This window comes from Ictalurus furcatus, chromosome 16, assembly GCF_023375685.1.
Source record: "Ictalurus furcatus strain D&B chromosome 16, Billie_1.0, whole genome shotgun sequence".
In the NCBI taxonomy this organism is placed as follows: Eukaryota; Metazoa; Chordata; class Actinopteri; order Siluriformes; family Ictaluridae; genus Ictalurus; species Ictalurus furcatus.
Window position 1 is genome coordinate 12,852,048 of NC_071270.1, and position 18,915 is coordinate 12,870,962.

General features: G+C 40.1%; 1 protein-coding gene across 5 annotated transcripts in view; it reads right to left on the bottom strand.

The window, feature by feature from the left end:
• The window catches only part of LOC128620369 (HMG box transcription factor BBX), a 51,773-nt gene extending 33,554 nt beyond the window's left edge, over nucleotides 1–18,219 (bottom strand). For 3 of the 5 annotated variants that reach the window (XM_053645306.1, XM_053645305.1, XM_053645302.1), the window contains exons 1-2: nucleotides 17,508–18,219; nucleotides 15,332–15,413 (exon numbers count right to left, since the gene is read on the bottom strand). The gene's annotated coding sequence lies outside the window, so the exon portion shown is untranslated. Of the gene's footprint in view, nucleotides 1–15,331; nucleotides 15,414–16,261; nucleotides 16,582–16,819; nucleotides 17,367–17,507 lie in introns of those variants that run through there. The other 2 variants (XM_053645303.1, XM_053645304.1) reach the window with 2 other exon arrangements.
• Nucleotides 18,220–18,915: the final 696 nt, after the last annotated feature.

The window sequence follows — 18,915 nt, forward strand, 5'->3', positions numbered from 1 at the left end:
ACTGGACGGTGGATTTTTAAGTTATTCTGCAGTAATGTGCGGTAACCGGTTTAAAAAACAAACGAACAAACAAATAAATAAATAAACCCACCATGTACAGTGCAGATTCAACATAATCCTGTTACAAATCAGTCATCTAATGACCACATGGCTGAGATGTTCACTGTTGATGCTGCTCTATGAGCATCAGTGAGAACATCGAGCCAAAAAAAAAAACCAGCATGTTAACCCCTTTCTAATGATCATCATCATTAACTTTATTTGTAAAGTGTTAGATCTGACACCTTTTTGTAGACCTATTTAATCTTTTTCGGGGTCAAAATCTTCCTCCTTTTTGAAAGTGCATAAGTATTTGGACAGTGACACAATCTTTGCAATCGTGCCGCTGTACAGCCCCAGGATGGATTTGAAATGAAGTAATCAAGATTTGATCGAAGTGTAGACTTTCAGCTTTCATTCCTGGTGTTTAACAAATATATTGCATTAACATTTAGGAATTACAGCCATTTGTTAAACATTTTTTATCATTTTTTAATGAGTCTCTCCATTGTCACAGGCTCAAAAGTAATTGGACAAACTAGCAGTCTTAAATTTTAGGATTATTTTTAATACTTAGATGCAAATCATTTGCAAGTCTAGAACCCATGGACATCACCAAATGCTGAGTTTCCTCCCTTGCCAGCCCTTTACTGTAGCCGCCTTCAGTTGCTGCTTGTTTGTGGGTCTTTCTGGCTTCAGTTTTGTCTTCAGTAAGTGAAAAGCATGCTCAGTTGGGTTGAGGTCATCTGACATTCAAGAACATTTCATTTCTTTGCCTTAAGAAGTGCTTGGCTTGCATTTGCGGTATGTTTTGGGTCATTATTGATCTGTACTGTGAAGCACTGTCCTATCAGTTTTGCAGCATTTGACTGAACCTGAGCAGAAAGTAAAGCTCTATACGCTTCAGAATTCTTGTTTCTGTCAGCAATCACATCATCAATAAACACCAGTGACCCAGTTCCATTTGCAGCCATACATGCCCATGCCATAACACTTCCTCCACCATGTTTAACAGGTGATGTGATATGCTTTGGAACATGAGCCCTTTCCTTTCCTTCTCCATCCTCTTCTCTTCACATTATTCTGGTACAAGTCAACCTTGCATCAGAACTGGTCAGGTTTTTTTTTTTTTTAGAGGTTTTTAGCAAAGTCTAATCTGGCCTATCTGTTCTTGGGTGTTACAAGTGGTTTACATCTTGAGGTAAACTGTCTGTATTTACATTCACGAAGGCGTCTCTTGATTGTAGACTTTGGCAATCATACGCTTACCTCCTCAACAGTGTTCTTGACTTGGCTAGATGCTGTGAAGGGGTTTTTCTTCATGAAGGAAAGAATTCTGTGTTCATCCACTTTGGTTGTCTTTCCTGGTCTTCCAGGCCTTTTGGTGTTGCTGAGCTCGCCAGTGCATTCCTTCTTTTTAAGAATGCACCAAATTGTTGATGTGGCTACTCCTAAATTTTCAGCTATCTCTCTGAGCAGTCTGTTTTCATTTTGTTCAGCCTAACAATGGCCTCTTTCACTTGCATCGACACCTCTGTGGTCTGCATATTCAGAGTTCCTATGAACAACCAAATGCAAACCCAACACTTGTATCAACTCCAGACCTTTTATCTCCTTAATTTGTCATGAAATAACATTTAAACAGGCCACACCTGGCCATGAAACTGCTTATCAGTCAATTGTCCAATTATTTTTGAGCCTGTGAAAATGGAGGGACTCTGTAATAAATCTCTGTCATTCCTAAACGGTTAATGCAATATTTCTGTTAAACCCCTTGAATGAAAGCTGAAAGTCTACACTTCAATCACATATTGACTGCGTCATTTCAAATCCACTGTGGTGGTGTGCACAAGCAAAATTACAAACATTGTGTCACTGTCCAAATACTTACGGACCCGACTGTACGTATACAGTATCTCACAAAAGTGAGTACACCCCTCACATTTTTGTAAATATTTGATTATATCTTTTCATGTGACAACACTGAAGAAATGACACTTTGCTACAATGTAAAGTAGTGAGTGTACAGCTTGTGTAACAGTGTAAATTTGCTGTCCCCTCAAAATAACTCAACACACAGTCATTAATGTCTGAACCGCTGGCAACAAAAGTGAGTACACTCCTAAGTGAAAATGTCCAAATTGGGCCCAATTAGCCATTTTCCCTCCCCGGTGTCATGTGATTTAGTGTTACAAGGTCTCAGGTGTGAATGGGGAGCAGGTGTGTTAAATTTGGTGTCCTCGCTCTCACACTCCCTCATACTGGTCACTGGAAATACAACATGGCACCTCATGGCAAAGCACTCTCTGAGGATCTGAAAAAAAGAATTGTTGCTCTACATAAAGATGGCCTAGGCTATAAGAAGATTGCCAAGACCCTGACACTGAGCTGCAGCATGGTGGCCAAGACCATACAGCGGTTTAACAGGACATTTCTTCAGTGTTGTCACATGAAAAAATGTAATCAAATATTTACAAAAATGTGAGGGGTGTACTCACTTTTGTGAGATACTGTACATGCAATCTATTGCAAGTTTGTCTCCATATTGTAATAAGTTTTTTTGAGTTTTTATGACTGCACCACGACTTTAAGGTCTATCTAGCAATCTTAAGAGTTTCTGGGTTAAGCACGCTTAAGGAAGAAATAAAACACAGCAGGGGGCAATATTACAGGAAAATAATCAACAACCAGTGGTGATGCCTTTACCACACCAAAACTGACTAATATCATGTCTCAAAGTGTTTTATTCCTCTTATACCGCAGCAATCACTTGCAATGCAATGATTACATTTTCTTTTTTTTTATTAATGAACATGTGATACTTTTCATCTATTTATAGTTACTTTTTACACAAAGTAGTTCCTGTTATAACAGCTAAACAGTAGTTCCCTCACTAGCCTTTTATTTCTTTCTCTTCAAGTTAATAACACATAACAAATTCCTTGTCATGGTCCTGAGAAACTCCACGGCATAAAGTCCTCTATCCTGAAGACTTTATCATGGTGGAAAACTTAAAGGAACAGCTTTACCTGGTACAAAATGCTGACACTGGAGACTTCTTCCATAATATTCCATATTAAATCAAAGTCTCCAAACCTCATCATAGCAACATTTCTACACCATTATCTGTTAAATAACAACAACAACAACAACAACAACAGACTTCTGAATCTGTTTATTATAAGAATTAGGTTAAGTTAAGCATCTGCCATACTAAAGTCCCTGTGAATTGGCTGCTGCTACAGAAACCATAACGTATTCGAAAGAGTGCATTAACGCTACGTCTATGTTAATCCGGATAAATTTAAATTTTTTTTCGCTCCGTTCTGGCCTTCTGTCTACACTGAGACGTCATTTTTGTCCGGCAAAAACTGAGCTTTTCGAAAATTCACTCCCAAGCGGATGAATTTGAAAACGCGGTTTTTCGCACTGTAGTGAGGAATGAGAAAAAGGAGACATTCACGTAAATGTGACGTATTTTTAAGGTGTGTCCCAAATCGCATACGTATGCCCTGTTCCACTCCATTTTGTAGTAGAAATAGTGCGAGCAGTGTGTTCACACTGAAAATTCCAACAAGAAGTAGTGCACCTATTCAACCGAAAAAAGCAAAGTGCGAAATGTCGGAGACTTCGTGCACTCAACAGTCGCAAGCTTTGCTTACGTACCGGAAGAGGGGCGGAGCTACCAGGCGCCAACGCTGGCTCAAATTTGCTCAGAATGCAAAAAAAGGGAGTGTGAAAACGTCAGTAAAATAATTTAATTTCACTGTTTGTGTTACCTTGATAGGGTGAAATTCATTTCCGTTGACTAGCGGCGTCACATTATGTGCATTGGACGTTATTTGCCATCGACTGGGAAATGGCTTAAATTCTGGTTAGTAAAAAGCCGTTAGTGTTATATTTGAGATGATACTACCCTTCTAAATTTCAGAGTACATAGTACGTCATTTGAGGCACAGCTTTACTCATGTGACACAGTCACGTGACCCATTCAACTCAAAACAAACAAGATAGTAGACGATGTTGTACGGCAGTTGTGACTACTTTCAGATTGCATTTTTAAACAAACACCCGATGGAAATGACGCAGGCCAAAGCTTCTTATGTTTTTTACGCATGCATGGTCTAGGGATACAAGCTTTTAGCTTTTTCAGATGTTTCAGTGTGGACAAGCAGTTTTGGGAAAACGTTTGAAAACGCCAATGTAGAAGGAACGCCAGTGTAGATGGATCGTTTTAAAATGAAAATGCAGTTTGCAGATCTATCTGGATTAACGTAGATGTAGCCAAATATAAACCGGTGCTTTGCCTTGTAGCCAGCACTACTGTCAGAGCTGCTGTTATAGAAAACTGATCAATCAGATTCGAGAATTCAACAACGCTCTGTTACAGAGCTTTTTATAAAGCTAGAATCCTTAACCATCCAATGAACCCCTGAGGAAAACATTTTTTTTCCTAAAACTCAGTACATTTACATGGACGACAATAAACCGATATTAATCCGATTAAGATGATGCTCTGATTAAGAAACTAGCATGTAAACATCGATTATTGATGACCTTAATCTGACTAAAGTCATACTCGAAGTAAACACAAATCGAATTAAGACATATTTCTATTTTAGTCACGTTATGGAAGTGCATTATAGACACGTACAACACACCTTAATCACGCTATTAAGGCCGTGTGGGAGTTTTCACCGCATTTTGCTACAGGACACAAACACGGCAGTGCTCAACCGTTTGACGGCAAACAAGAGCATGGCTGCATCCGAAACCGCGTACTTACCCGCTGTATAGTAGGAGAAACACATGTACAGCGGCAAGAAAAAGTATGTGAACCTTTTGGAATTTCATGGTTTTCTGAAAAAATTTGTCATAAAATGTGATCTGATCTTCATCTAAGTCAAGGGTATTGACAAATATAATGTGCCTAAAATAATAACACAAAAAAATTCTGATCTTTCATGTCTTTATTGAACCCACTCATGGCAGTGGAAAAAGTAAGTGAACCCTTAGAATTAATAATTGGTTGACCCCCCCCCCGGCAGCAATAACCTCAACCAGGCGCTTCCTGTAGCTGTGGAACAGACCTGCACATCGTTCAGGAGGAATTTTAGCCCATTCTTCCTGGCAGAACTGCTTTAGCTCTGTCATATTCTTTGGACGTCTCATGTGTATGGCTCTCTTCAAGTCATTCCATAGCATTTCTATTGGGTTGAGGTCTGGGCTCTGACTTGCCCACTCCAAAAGGTGGATTTTATTTTTCTGAAGTCATTTTGTTGTGGACTTGCTCCGGTGTTTTGGGTCGTTGTCCTGTTGCATCACCCAACTTCTACACAGTTTCAGCTGACGTACAGACATTCTCACATTATCCTGAAGAATTGTCTGATATACTTGGGAATTCATCTCCCCCTCAATGATTGCACGCTGGCCAGGCCCTGATGCAGCAAACCAGGCCCAAAATCATGATGTTTCCTCCACCATACTTTACGGTTGGGATGATGTTTTCATGACGATATGCCGGGCCCTTTCTACGCCAGATGTAGTGCTGTGTGGTTTTTCCAAATAGTTCAATCTTAGTTTCATCAGTCCACAAAACATTTTGCCAATACCACTGTGGAGGGTCAATGTGCTCTTTTGCAAACATCAGGCATGCAGCAATGTTCTTTTTAGTAAGCAGTGGCTTCCTTCGTGGTGTCCTGCCGTAGATACCCTCTTTGTTCAATGTTTTACGTATTGTAGACTCATGAACAGAGATGTTAGACTGTTCCAATTCATCAACTCTTTGGCTGTCATTCGGGGTTGTTGAGTCTTCGTTGTGCTCTTGGTGTCATTTTGACTGGGCGCCCACTTCTTGGTAGAGTAGCAACAGTCCCAAAGTGTCTCCATTTGTAAAATGTTTGCCTAACTGTTTCTAAAGTCTTTGAAATCACTTTGTGACCCTTGCCAGCTTTATGTAAATCGACAATTCTTGATCATAGATCCTCTGAAAGCTCTTTTTGGCGAGGCATGGCTCACATAAGCGTGTGCTTCTTGTGCAGAGCAAACTCCAAAAGTTTGAGATGTTTTTATCTGTCAAAGTAGCTGTAGTCGACACCTCCAAACTCATTTTCTTAACGAGACTCCAGGTGTGCTAAAACCTGACTCCAATTAGCTTTTTTTGAGGTCATTAACTCAAGGGTTCACATACTTTTTCCACAAGCACTATGAGGTTTTTTTTGGTAGTTCTCAATAAAGACATGAAAGATCAGAATTTTTTTTGTGTTATTATTTTAGGCACATTATATTTGTCAATACCCTTGACTTAGATGAAGGTCAGATCACATTTTATGATGAATTTATTCAGAAAACCATGAAATTCCAAAAGGTTCACATACTTTTTCTTGCCACTGTATTTCAGCTACTATATAGTAGGTAAGTATGAGGTTTCAGACGCAGCCCACAGCTTCAAGCAGTCGTCTATTTGCACGTACAGCATGAGAAATAACTAACTGCACTTGAAGCTTTCATGAAATTAAAAATTTAAAAACCCAAAACTGTATACGGTACCATAACGAAGACGAACTGTGCGTTGATACGTGAAATTCTGGAGTGAACGTCAGACGGCGTGGCGTGGGGACGTAATGACGTGTGCTGTTAATCAATCTATGTTCTATAACATGTAAAGCAGGAACAAGAAAGGAATATTCTAAACGCGACTCATGTAAACACCTTAATCACAATATTGTCTTATTCAGAATAAGGTCAATAATTAGATTATTGCTGTCCATGTAAACATAGTCATAGTAGTGTTTGTGGTGGCACTGCAGAGTTAATGCTCTCTCCAGCCACCATGTTGAGTTGAAGATTTCCAGGTATATCTTGCACTTGTTTTATGGTCAGTTGGTGGACACTTAGCTACAGAACATATATGAATATCTGCTAATTTAACAGCTCAGTGCTAGGATTAGATTCTTCTTCACTGTGATACTTTAAATAAAAGTGTCTGTCAAATGAGTAAACATGGAATTCAAATATTATTAGAAAGTTATGACCCCAAGTCGTGACTGGACACTGATTAATGGTCCGGTCTCTTACTGCATTCTTTTTTTAGCTTTTGCTGTAAAAAAAAAAAAAAAAAAAAAAAAAAAAAAAAAGATACTCCACTCTACTCTCAGGTGAAACGGTGTCACTCATAAGGGTTTTAAAAAGACACTGTCACCTCTAGATGCATATCATCTAACTCTAACCTAGCATTACACCTCAAACTGTACTTAAGATAAATCGTACACCTGACTTGTTGAAATTGCTGTTTACGCACCAGCAGCTGGTGTAATCAACTGTTGGATTAATTAGCTTCATTGCTCATGCAATATACCAGTTTTTTTGTTTTTTACATGCATTATACTTGGTATTTAAATAAGCTTTAAATAAGATATGAGTTGTGGTTAAAGGTATTCTTAAAGTTACATTCCTTTTTCCATTCCCATTTTCTAGAGCACCTGATAAAATACAACAAGGTTTACAGACCGAGACAGAATTTTCTGCTTCCGTGTCTCTAGATGTTTGAAATACATTTCCTGGCCATTTAGCCTGGAAAATTATTTATACCAACAATGAGCAAAGTACCCCGAAAAAGCAAGCTATGTCAAAGTAATGTCTCCAAGATAAAGCCTTATTTACTGTACCTTGAGTTTACGGCTGTCGTGAATACCTGATTATGAAAAATCCTTGCTGAACATTTCATGTAGTCAGAGAAACTGACAGAGTGAATATCTTCAAACTAAGGTTTGTACAGAGTGTTTTTCATCTGCTACTGTTGCGAGCTGTTTTAATGTTTTTAAACGGACTACACTTTCAGGAAGCACGAGCTTGTCTATATAAGACGGAAAGTACGGAGGCAACAAGGGGAAATTGAACTGTTCGTTGTTTAGCATTTTCTCATTTACCCTTCAGATGTACTCTGAACAGTATTTACGGTGATTTAAACAGTAATATTAATATTAATCTGAATTTGATTACACCCACAGATAAAAAATGTCACAATCCGTCATCAAACTGTTTCCGTCTTCCATCAGCTTTCACCCGATGCCTGGCACCGCACAACATGTCTTTAGCTTGAGGGAGAACTGTAGGAGAAACCCATGTTTCCCCTGTCTGCATTAGCACACAAATACGAATTAATGCAGAAGTATAAATAGGCCTTAACAGCTACAGTGGTGCTTGAAAGTATGTGAACCCTTTAGAATTTTCTATATATCTGCATAAATATGACCTAAAACATCACTAGGTTATCACATAAGTCCTAAAAGTTGATAAAGAGAACCCAATTAAACAAATGAGACAAAAATATTATACTTGGTCATTTTATTATTGAGGAAAATGATCCAATGTTACATATCTGTAAGTGGCAAAAGTATGTGAACCTTTGCTTTCAGTATCTGGTGTGACCCCCTTGTGCAGCAACAACTGCAACTAAATGTTTTCAGTAACTGTTTATTAGTCCTGCACATCGGCTTGGAGGAATTTTAGCCCATTCCTCAGTACAGAACAGCTTCAACTCTGGGATGTTGGTGGGTTTCCTCACATGAACTGCTTGCTTCAGATCATTTCTATTGGATTAAGGTCAGGACTTTGACTTGGCCATTCCAAAACATTAACTTTATTCTTTTTTAACCATTCTTTGGTAGAACAACTTGTGTGCTTAAGGTCACTGACTTGCTGCATGACCCACTTTCTCTTGAGATTCAGATCACGAACAGATATCCTGACATTTTCCTTTAGAATTCGCTGGTATAATTCAGAACTCTTTGTTCCATCAGTGATGGAAAGCCGTCCAGGCCCAGATGCAGCAAAACAGGCCCAAACCATGATACTACCTTTCACAGATGGGATAAGGTTCTTATGCTGGAATGCAGTGTTTTTCTTTCTCTAAACATAACGCTTCTCATTTAAACCAAAAACTCTATTTTGTCTAATCCGTTCACCAAAATACTTCCAATAGCCTTCTGGCTTGTCCATGTGATCTTTAGCAAACTTCAGAGGGGCAGCAATGTTCTTTTTGGAGAGCAGTGGCTTTCTTCTTACAACCCTGCCATGCATACCATTGTTGTTCAGTGTTCTCCTGATGGTGGACTCATGAACATTAACATTAGTCACATTAGAGAGGCCTTCAGTTGCTTAAATGTTACACTGGCTCCTTTATGACCTCACAGACTATTACATGTCTTGCTCTTAGAGTGATCTTTGTTGATCGACCACTCCAGGGGAGGGTAACAATGGTCTTGAATTTTCTCCATTTCTACACAATCTGTCTGACTGTGGATTGGTGGAGTCCAAACTATTTAGAGATGGATTTGTAACCTTTTCCAGCCTGATGAGCATCAACAACTCTTTTTCTGAGGTCCTGTGAAATCTCCTGTGTTCATCCATGATACACTTCCACAAACATGTGTTGTGAAGATCAGACTTTGACACATCCCTGTTCTTTAAATAAAACAGAGTGCTCACTCACACCTGACTGTCATCCCATTGGTTGAAAACACCTGACTCTAATTTCACCTTCAAATTAAACTGATAATCCTAGAGGTTCACATACTTTTACCACTTACAGATATGTAATATTGGATAATTTTCCTCAATAAATAAATGACCAAGTATAATATTTTTGTCTCATTTGTTTAATTGGGTTTGCTTTATCTACTTTTAGGACTTGTGTGAAAATCTAATGATGTTTTAGGTCATATTTACGCAGATACATTGAAAATTCTAAAGGGTTCACAAACTTTCAAGCACCACTGTATGCTAGTAGTTATTTTTAACTATATACACATTCTTACTCTTTCTAAAGTTGATATTTAGATGAGAACTTTTATTTTTACACGGGTAATTTTTTCTTGGTCATGGTACGTTTACGTTAGTAACTATTTTTGATGCTCTGCCTATCTTTACAATAACAAGCATGTCGTTATTAGGAAAATACAAACTTTTTATAATGTTGCAACAATAAAGCCTACGTTTTGTTATTGGATGATTTTAATTTAGTTATAACAAGTCAAATTATTTAATAAAGATTTAATAAAGCCATTGTAAACTGAGATTAAGATTCATTTCTCTTCCTTGTCTCCCCTAGTAAGAAACAGTGCTGCTGTTATATAACAGTAATAACATATATATATATAGTTTTATTTTGCATATACATTATACAACCCCAAATCCGAAAAACATGGGACAGTATGGAAAATGCAAGAATACACACAAAACGTCCTTTGAAAATTCAATTCACCCTGTACTATGTTGAAAACACATTATTAACACATTATTTGATGTTTTACTTTGTGAATTACATTTTTTTTTTTAAATATACATTCATTTCAAATCTGATGACTGCAACACACTCTAAAAAAGTTGGAACAGTCGATGTGTAACATCACCTTTTCTTTTAATAACACTTATTAAGCGTTTGGGCATTGAAGACACCAGCTGGTTAAGTTTTTGCAAGCGGAATTTTCCATCATTCATTCATTATGCATTTCTTCAGCTGCGCAACTGTACAGGGCCTTCGTTGCCTTATTTTACACTTCATAATGCGCCATGCTAGCACCTGCACTCTCTGCTTACACTCTCTATTTAATCTGGGCAGAATGTGGTTTGGGTTTGTCCTGCTCTAGATGGCAGCATATCTTTCTGCATTAATGGTGCCCTCACAGATGTTTAAGTTACCCATGTCATGGGCACTGACACACCCCCATACCATGACAGACACTGGCTTTTGGACCTGACGCTGATAACAGCTTGGATGGTCCTTTTCCTCTTTGGCCCGGAGAACACGACGGTTGTTTTGTCCAAAAACTATTTGAAATGTTGACTCGTCAGACCACAAAACACGATTCCACTGTGCTACTGTCCATTTCTGATGAGACCGAGCCCAGAAAGGTTGGCAGCACTTCTGGACAGTGTTGATGTATGGCTTCTGCTTTGCATAGTAAAGCCTTAACTTGCATCTGTGGATGCAGCGGCGAATGGTGTTGACTGACAAAGGATTACCAAAGTATTCCCGAGCCCATGACAGGATATCCATTATGTTTTTAAGACAGTGTTTAAGACAGTGACGTCTGCGGGATCGGAGATCATGCGCATTCAGAAGTGGTTTTCGGCCTAGCCCTTTATGCACAGAGATTTGACCAGATTCCTTTAATCTTTTAATTATATTGTGCGCTGTAGAAGGTGAAATGCCCAAAATCCTACCGATTTGTCTTTGGGGAATGTTGCTCTCAAAGTGTTGGATTATTTACTGACTCATCTGTTGGCAGATTGGCGAGCCTCGACCCATCCTTGCTCTTGAAGGACTAGGCCTGTTTTGGAGGCAACTTATATACTATGATTAGACGATTGCCTCACCTGTTTAACATCACCTTCTTATTTCAACTTGTCACATTGCTAATAGTGCTAAATTGTCCAGTCCCAACTTTTTCGGAACGTGTTGCCTGCATAAATTTCAAAATAAATGTGTATCTTCAAAAAACTATGCAGCTGATTATGTAAACCATCAAATACCTTGTCTTCATACGTTTTTGTTTAAATACAAGTCAAAGTACATTTACAAATTACTCCTTTTTGTTTTTATTAACATTTTCCATACTGTCCTAACTTTTTCGGAATTGGGGTTGTGTATTGTAATTCACATATCCGAAATACAGTATCAAGGTGATGCATTTCCTTTAACGGGGCAACCATGACTGATAATTCAAACCTTTCAGCTCCCATTGTGTCTATGAGATATGCTATAGGCTCAAAAATATGTGGACACCCCTCCTAATTACTGGGTTCAGGTGTTTCAGTCATAGCCACAGCTAATAGGTGCATAAAATCAAGCACATAGCCATGCAATCTCCATAGACAAACACTGGCAGTAGAATGAGTCATACTGAAGACCTGAGTGACTCTAAACATGGCACAGTCACAGAATACAACCTCTGCCACAAGTCAGTTTGTGAAATTTCTGCCCTGCTAGATCTGCCCCATCACCTGTTAGTGCTAGTATTGTGGAATGGGAGTGTCGAGGAGTAACAGGAGCTCAACCATGAAGCAGCAAACCACACAAACTCACAGAGCGGTGACGGCGAATGCTGAAACGTGTAGCGCATAAAAACATTCAACTATCAAGTATTGCATCACTCACTACAGAGTTCCAAACACCCTCTGTAAGCAACATCGGCACGATAACTATGCATCGGGAGCTTCATGAAATGGGTTTCCATGGCCAAGAATCTGCACACAAGATTCCACTATGTGCAATGCTAAGCATCAGCTGGAGTGGTATAAAGCACGCCCCCACTGGACTCTGGAGCAGTGGAAACATGTTCTCTGGAGTGATGAATTACGCTTCACTATCTGGCAGTCTGAAGGATAAATCTTCCTTTCTTCCTACCAGATTGCATAGTGCCAACATTAAAGTTTGGTGGAAGTATAACGGTCTGGGGCTGTTTTTCAGGGTTTGGGCTCGGCCCCTTAGTTCCAGTCAAGGGTAATGTTAATGCTACAGCATACGACGAAGACATGACAATGCACCTGTGCACAAGATGAGGTCCATAAAGTCATGGTTTGACGTGTTTGGTGTGGAAGAACTCTGGCCTGCACAGAGGCCCAACCTCAACCCCACTTAACACCTTTGGGATGAACTGGAACATCGATTGGGAACCAGACCTTCTCGACCTACATCAGAGCGCGACCACGCAAATGACTGAATAGGCAGAAACTCTGCAGACACACTCCAAAATCTTGTAGCCTTCCCAAAAGTGTGGAGGCTGTTATAACTGCAAAGTTGTAGCAAATCCATATTAATGCCCATGGTTTTGAAATGGGATGCCCAAAAAGCTCATGTAGGTGTGATGGTCAGGTGTCTTAAGTTTTGTTTGTGAAAGTATTCTTCCAAAAAAAAAAGATGAGTACAACTAAAATAGTTCTGAAGGGTATTTTAGGGATTTGCATGTAACTCCTGAATTATTAAATATATATAATATGCATATTACTTAGTGATGGGGCAGTGGTGGCTTAGGATCTGGGTTACTGATCGGAAAGTCAGGGTTCAAGCCCTAGCACTGTCAGGATCTGGGTTACTGATCAGAAGGTTGGGGGTTCAAGCCCCCTGTTCAAGCTGCCACTGTTGGGCCCTTGAGCAAGGTCCTTAACCCTCTCTGCTCCAGGGGCGCTGTATCATGGAAGACCCTGTGCTCTGATCCCAACTTCTTAACATGCAGGGATAATTTAACTGTCCTGTGACCAATAAAGACTCATTATTACTATGAATTATTCTGTAACTATAGCTAAATAAAAGTGTGTAGACTGAGGAATGCAAGTCAGAGTGTTTAAAGTGTTAACAGAAATAATAATGCATGTAAAAATAGTAATCCTGATTCCACCGTCATTTCATTTCAATCCATACAAGATTTGCAGAGGTTTTTTTGTGTGATTGTTTTGATCAAAAATGCTCGATTATGCCACAGCTTTTTTCAAAATTTGTGCTGCAATCTGCAGAGATTTTTGGGCTTTCTTGAGGAAAAATACTTGAATTGGTGAAATTGCATGAAATTGTTTTGCGCGGTCTTTTGCAATGATGTTTGTTGGTAAATGAGACCTGTTTTTACTCATGTTTTACGAATGTAAATCGAAGCGGGCTTTGGCTGAATGCGTGTTGTGATGACGTCGCATGACGTGACTCGGCCCAAATCTGTGGAAAATCTGCTGTAATTTTGAAAAATTGCAAGTTGCTGTGAATACTGTGGAATTTCCTTGATTTTGCGTTCATTTCTGCGATCACAAAATCCTGGAGGGACTGCTCATCGGTCGAGTTCTGCCTGGGCCTTGTAGTCATTTCAGCATTTGGACAATATTATCATATAAGATTAAAGAATTACTCAATCTTAATCTGTCCTAATTGACTTTGAACAGTAAGATATCGTCAAAAATAGTAGCATGCAGCTGTTTCTGATGTGCTGAATGTACTGTGTGTTTAGCTAATATAGCAACAGGGGTGTGACAGCATATCTGTATGACAGTTATACAGTGATAATTACATCTCCAGTTGCTATACTGTTACCATTATCATATAAGAGACAAGATCACACAAAATGTTATTTCCAGTCTTTTGGACTATGCAACAACGACTTTTCAAAGAGATTTCTCTAATTTTCAAAGAAAATTGTTTTTGTTTTTTTTTCCTATGTTGTAATCTTCTAAAATATAATCTAATACACTGTTGCAGCTTGGACTTCTTTCAAAAAGAAAAAAAAACAGACACTAGAATAGACTGATATTCTTGTTATTGTTTTGTGCAGATATCTTACCACGAATCTTTTCCATTTTTCCACCCGACTATAATAATTCCTGTCTATTCCTGAGCAGGTTAGGTATGAGTGTATGATCATGACGTACGGTAATGATGAGGTGACCTGCGGCCAGGCTGGACATATACCGGTGGTGTGACGATTCAGTGACTACGTTTACATGGACAGCAGTTAATCTAATTATGGACCTTATTCTGAATAAGACAATATTGTGATTAAGGTGTTTACATGAGTTGCTTTTAGAATATTCCTTTCATGTTCAGGTTTTACATGTTACAGAACATAGATTGATTAACGGCACACGTCATTACGTCTCCACGCCACGCCGTCCGACGTTCCCTCCAGAATTTCACGTATCGACATACAGTTCGTCTTCGTTATGGTACCGTATACAGTTTTGGGTGTTTCATTTTTTATTTTACGAACGCTTCAAGTGCAGTTAATTATTTCTCATGCTGTATGTGCTAGCAGACGACTGCTTGAAACCGTGGGCTGCGTCCGAAACCGCGTACTTACCTACTATATAATAGCTGTAATACATGTGTTTCTCCTACTATGTAGTAGGTAAGTGCGTGGTTTAGGACGCAGCCGTGTTCTCGTTTGCCGTCAAACGGTTGAGCACTGCCGTGTGTATGTGTCCTGTCGCAAAATGTGGCAAAAACTCCCACACGACGTTAATAGTGTGATTAAGTGTGTACGTGTCTATAACGCACTTCCATAATGCGACTAAAATACAAATACTCCACGTCTTAATTCGATTTGTGCTTACTTCAAGTATGACTTTAGCCGGATTAAGGTAATCAATAATCGCTGTTTACATGCTAGTTTCTTAATCAGAGTATCGTCTTAATCAGGTTAATATCGGATTATTGTTGTCCATGTAAACGTACTGAGTGAAGCGGTATAAAGAGCCTGCGTGGTGTGCGAGTTTGAAACCGGAACATGGCGTGATCTGAAGGTGTACTTACTTAATCACAGACTATGGAAATGCTGGATTTGAAAGATGAAGATGGATCTGTCAGTCAGGCTGTGACATGCGATGATGGTGACCTACAAAAACACACACACACACACACACACACACACACACCTCGTACTCAATGCAGGAACTACAGCCTCATGCAGCACACAGTGTTGGTCAGTGACATTTTAAGAGGACATTTCACCTGTGTGTGTGTGTATGTGAGTGAGTGAGTGAGTGAAAGAGAAAGAGAGAGACGTGCTGCGATCAAGCTACTAACTATAGGTGGCTTGTTCATTTATTGTCGATGAATCATAAAGGTACCGATGCCGAATCCCGGAATCGGTTCCTAACCTGCTCGATACGTGATCGGAGAAACCTGGTTCTGATGAACGAGTGTTTAGTTTTGCAGGTAGACGCCGGTGCAAGCCGAGTGCCCTCGAGATCAGCGGATCAATCAAGTAGTCTATTAAACGCCCCACGTACCACCCATATCATTTGCTCGATTTCCACACAAGAGTCGTTATTTAGGACAGTCAAAGCGTGCTCAGCTTTACATCTCGGTGCAAAATGTCGATCTGGGGTCTGACAAGACAGACGAGAGAGAGAGAGAGAGAGAGAGAGAGAGAGTCCATCTTGCTTTAGGGAAATCGAAGCAGAAATCTCACTCCTGTCAAACTCCTCACAGGGGCAAAGAAACCAAACAAATTCACAGAGCTCCCTCGAGCCGCTGGTTTTGTTACTTAAAAGGAGTTTTCAGTGAAGACTTTTCTGACAAGGCGGCCTCGACAGGTCTCTCCAACTGAGTTCCAGCAAATAAAAGTAGCTCGCTAGCTAGCTTAGCTCACTGATGCGAACTGCTGCTTTGCTCAACGAACGTGTCATGAGCAGATCTCGAGTGAAAAAAAGAAATAAATACAAATAAAGCCCTGCTTACTTCTGCCTCGACATCGTGTCACTTTTGCAACTCGAACTTTTTGCTCGATTGGCCGTTTTGATGATTAGGACACGCGTGTTCGCCGGCTCGCTTGCATTTCGTGTGTGTGTGTGTGTGTGTGTAAGCTGCCGATTTGATGAGGGGAAGTGCCCAGTTCTATGGCTCTGAGCCTCTGATGAGAGCAAATAAGCTGGTTCTCGGCTTGTGTCGTACATGTTGTCCCCTGTGTTTATTTCATGCACGCTCGGTTTCACACACATAAACACAAGCTCCGATTGCGATTTTGCTTCTTTTTTGTGTAGATATGTGTGTGTTGAGAGTGCCAAACCAGCGAAACGCAATTTGTTGTGCGGTTGGAGCCGCTGTACTGGAGGAAATGGTGTTAAGTCGTGAAGCTCTCTCTCTCTCTCTCTCTCTCTCTCCGCACGGTGCAACAAAACTGACACGAAATTTCGCACCGAACAGCCGCGAGCTGCCGATAAATCCGCACTGACGCTGTTTAGGAGGAAAATACATCCGAGTTTTCTGTCATGACGGCGTCGAAAAACGGAAACTTACCCCATGAAGGCGAGCCCAAACACCAAGGCCTTGTCATTCCAACCTCCGTCCACCTTAAACTTACTGACACATCCTTCTGCACTGGCCGTACAGTAGAGCAGGCAGGCGCAGGCACACACACACACTCTCTCTCTCTCTCTCTCACACACACACACACACACACACTCTCACACACACACACACACACACTTCAAGCGCCTGCTGCTTTTCCTCTACCGGATGGACGTCGCCGTATAACGCTGCAGTCTGCCCCCGAAGTCGACAAAAAGTGAACAGAAACAGTGTGTAATCCTCTAAACGAGTCGCTGTAGCAGTACTTTCGATTCACTCCGACAGTTTTTCTCCAGCCCTCCCCCCTAACTGCGTCCCCACTAACTGCCTTGAGTAGTAGTAGTGTGTGTTAGTGGATGTGTGTGTGCTCTGTGGTGATGTGCATATACTGTAGCTTTGTGTTCTGTTGACTGGCCTAGCCACTTATTAAGTAGCATCATCATGTCGGCCTAGCGTCAACTTTTCGCATTTGACAGAAATGTCACAGATATCTAAATACAGAATTGCATTGAAGCAGCAGACCACTGAGGTGTGTGAGTGTGAGTGTGTGTGTGTGAGAGAGAGAGTAATGCTTCCTGGGTGTTGTATGAGAGAAATGGTCACTGGAGTGTTTGTGATAGTGCTCTCGGGCGCTTACCTGAAACAGCCAGGGCACTTTAAAGTGACTCGGCGGACACAGTGTTGCTGCGAATGTCTCGTCGGACACCTCTGTCACGCTTCCGACAATATGTATCTCTCTGTTCACTTTTTCTTTTTTTCTTTCTTTCTTTCTTTCTTTTGCTACTGTACACAGAGTAAGTGAATGTGTGTTTTGTATCGCCAGCCGCTATTGGCCGCGCACTTGAGAGGCAGCGATACACAGCCACACAGAGAGCGTTTAACATTTCAACGCCCATCCGAAACATACATTAATCCAAACATCCTAATGTCTCGGTTATTACACCTCACACTACATAACAACACAAGCAGCTCGTTTTGCTCGTTGGTTGTGTTGTGTTGTGTTGTGTTATGTTGTGTTGTGTTATGTTATGGAGGAAACGTTCATTCGGTGTGAACAGCAACGACATGGAGGCGCCTCATTCGCTTGAAGAAGACAGGCAGTGACAATGTCAAACAGCCAGCATTATTATATTTTATATAAATACAAACGCACTATTCTGCTATGTTATACTGAGGTGATACGACTTGGTGACGACTTTAGTGGTAAAAAAAAAAAAAAAAAGTCGTGTTAAACGTCTATTCGAGTTTTTCCATGCACTGTTTCCCTGTCTCTCATTCCTCGTTGCTCTCTTTATCAACACTTTGCTATCTAGCCTGTAATCTCGTTTCTCTCTCTCTCTCTCTCTCTCTCTCTCCTCATCTCATTAACAAGCCCACAGTTTATAGCTAACTAAACAAAAGGCGAGATGAGGTGATGAGTATGAGTAAATGGTGATTAGGTCAGTTAGCTATAGTTAGTAACTCACTGTATACAGTAGCTGGTGTGGTCGTGGTGTTTTGCTTGTACAAACAGTTGATATAGGCTATCAATGGTGACTCGTTTCATTTATTCAAGTAGACTGTGTATTGTCTTATTCAGACACGGTGCTAATCTACTTAAGTCTTATTTACTACAAAGCCACTGTTAAAGCACAAGTTTGATACCATTTCTAGTCCAGCCTTTCACGTTTCTTTCTTGATGCGTGTAATCACTCAAAAAGGACCAATTCTAGAGACCGTGCAAAGTAAACATAGTCACAGAACTAAGATAATGTCAATAGAAATGAAGTGTTGTTTAGTCATAAATGACAGTGTTATGCACGCTTAGAAAGAAGAAGAAAAAAGGCTACTAAAGTATACCTTTCTTTCCTTGTCGCTGGAATTGCTACCGTTATCTTTTTCTGTCTTTGGAAATGTTTACTTTGTCTAGAAACCTTTAGTTTAACTTTGAAAATATTTAAGGTACACAATCGGACTGTAATTAGCTTTTCGAGCGAAGTTTTAAAGGTAAAAGGCACATACTAAAGGTATAGTAGGTGTATCTACGAGGTACCAGCCCAATCAAG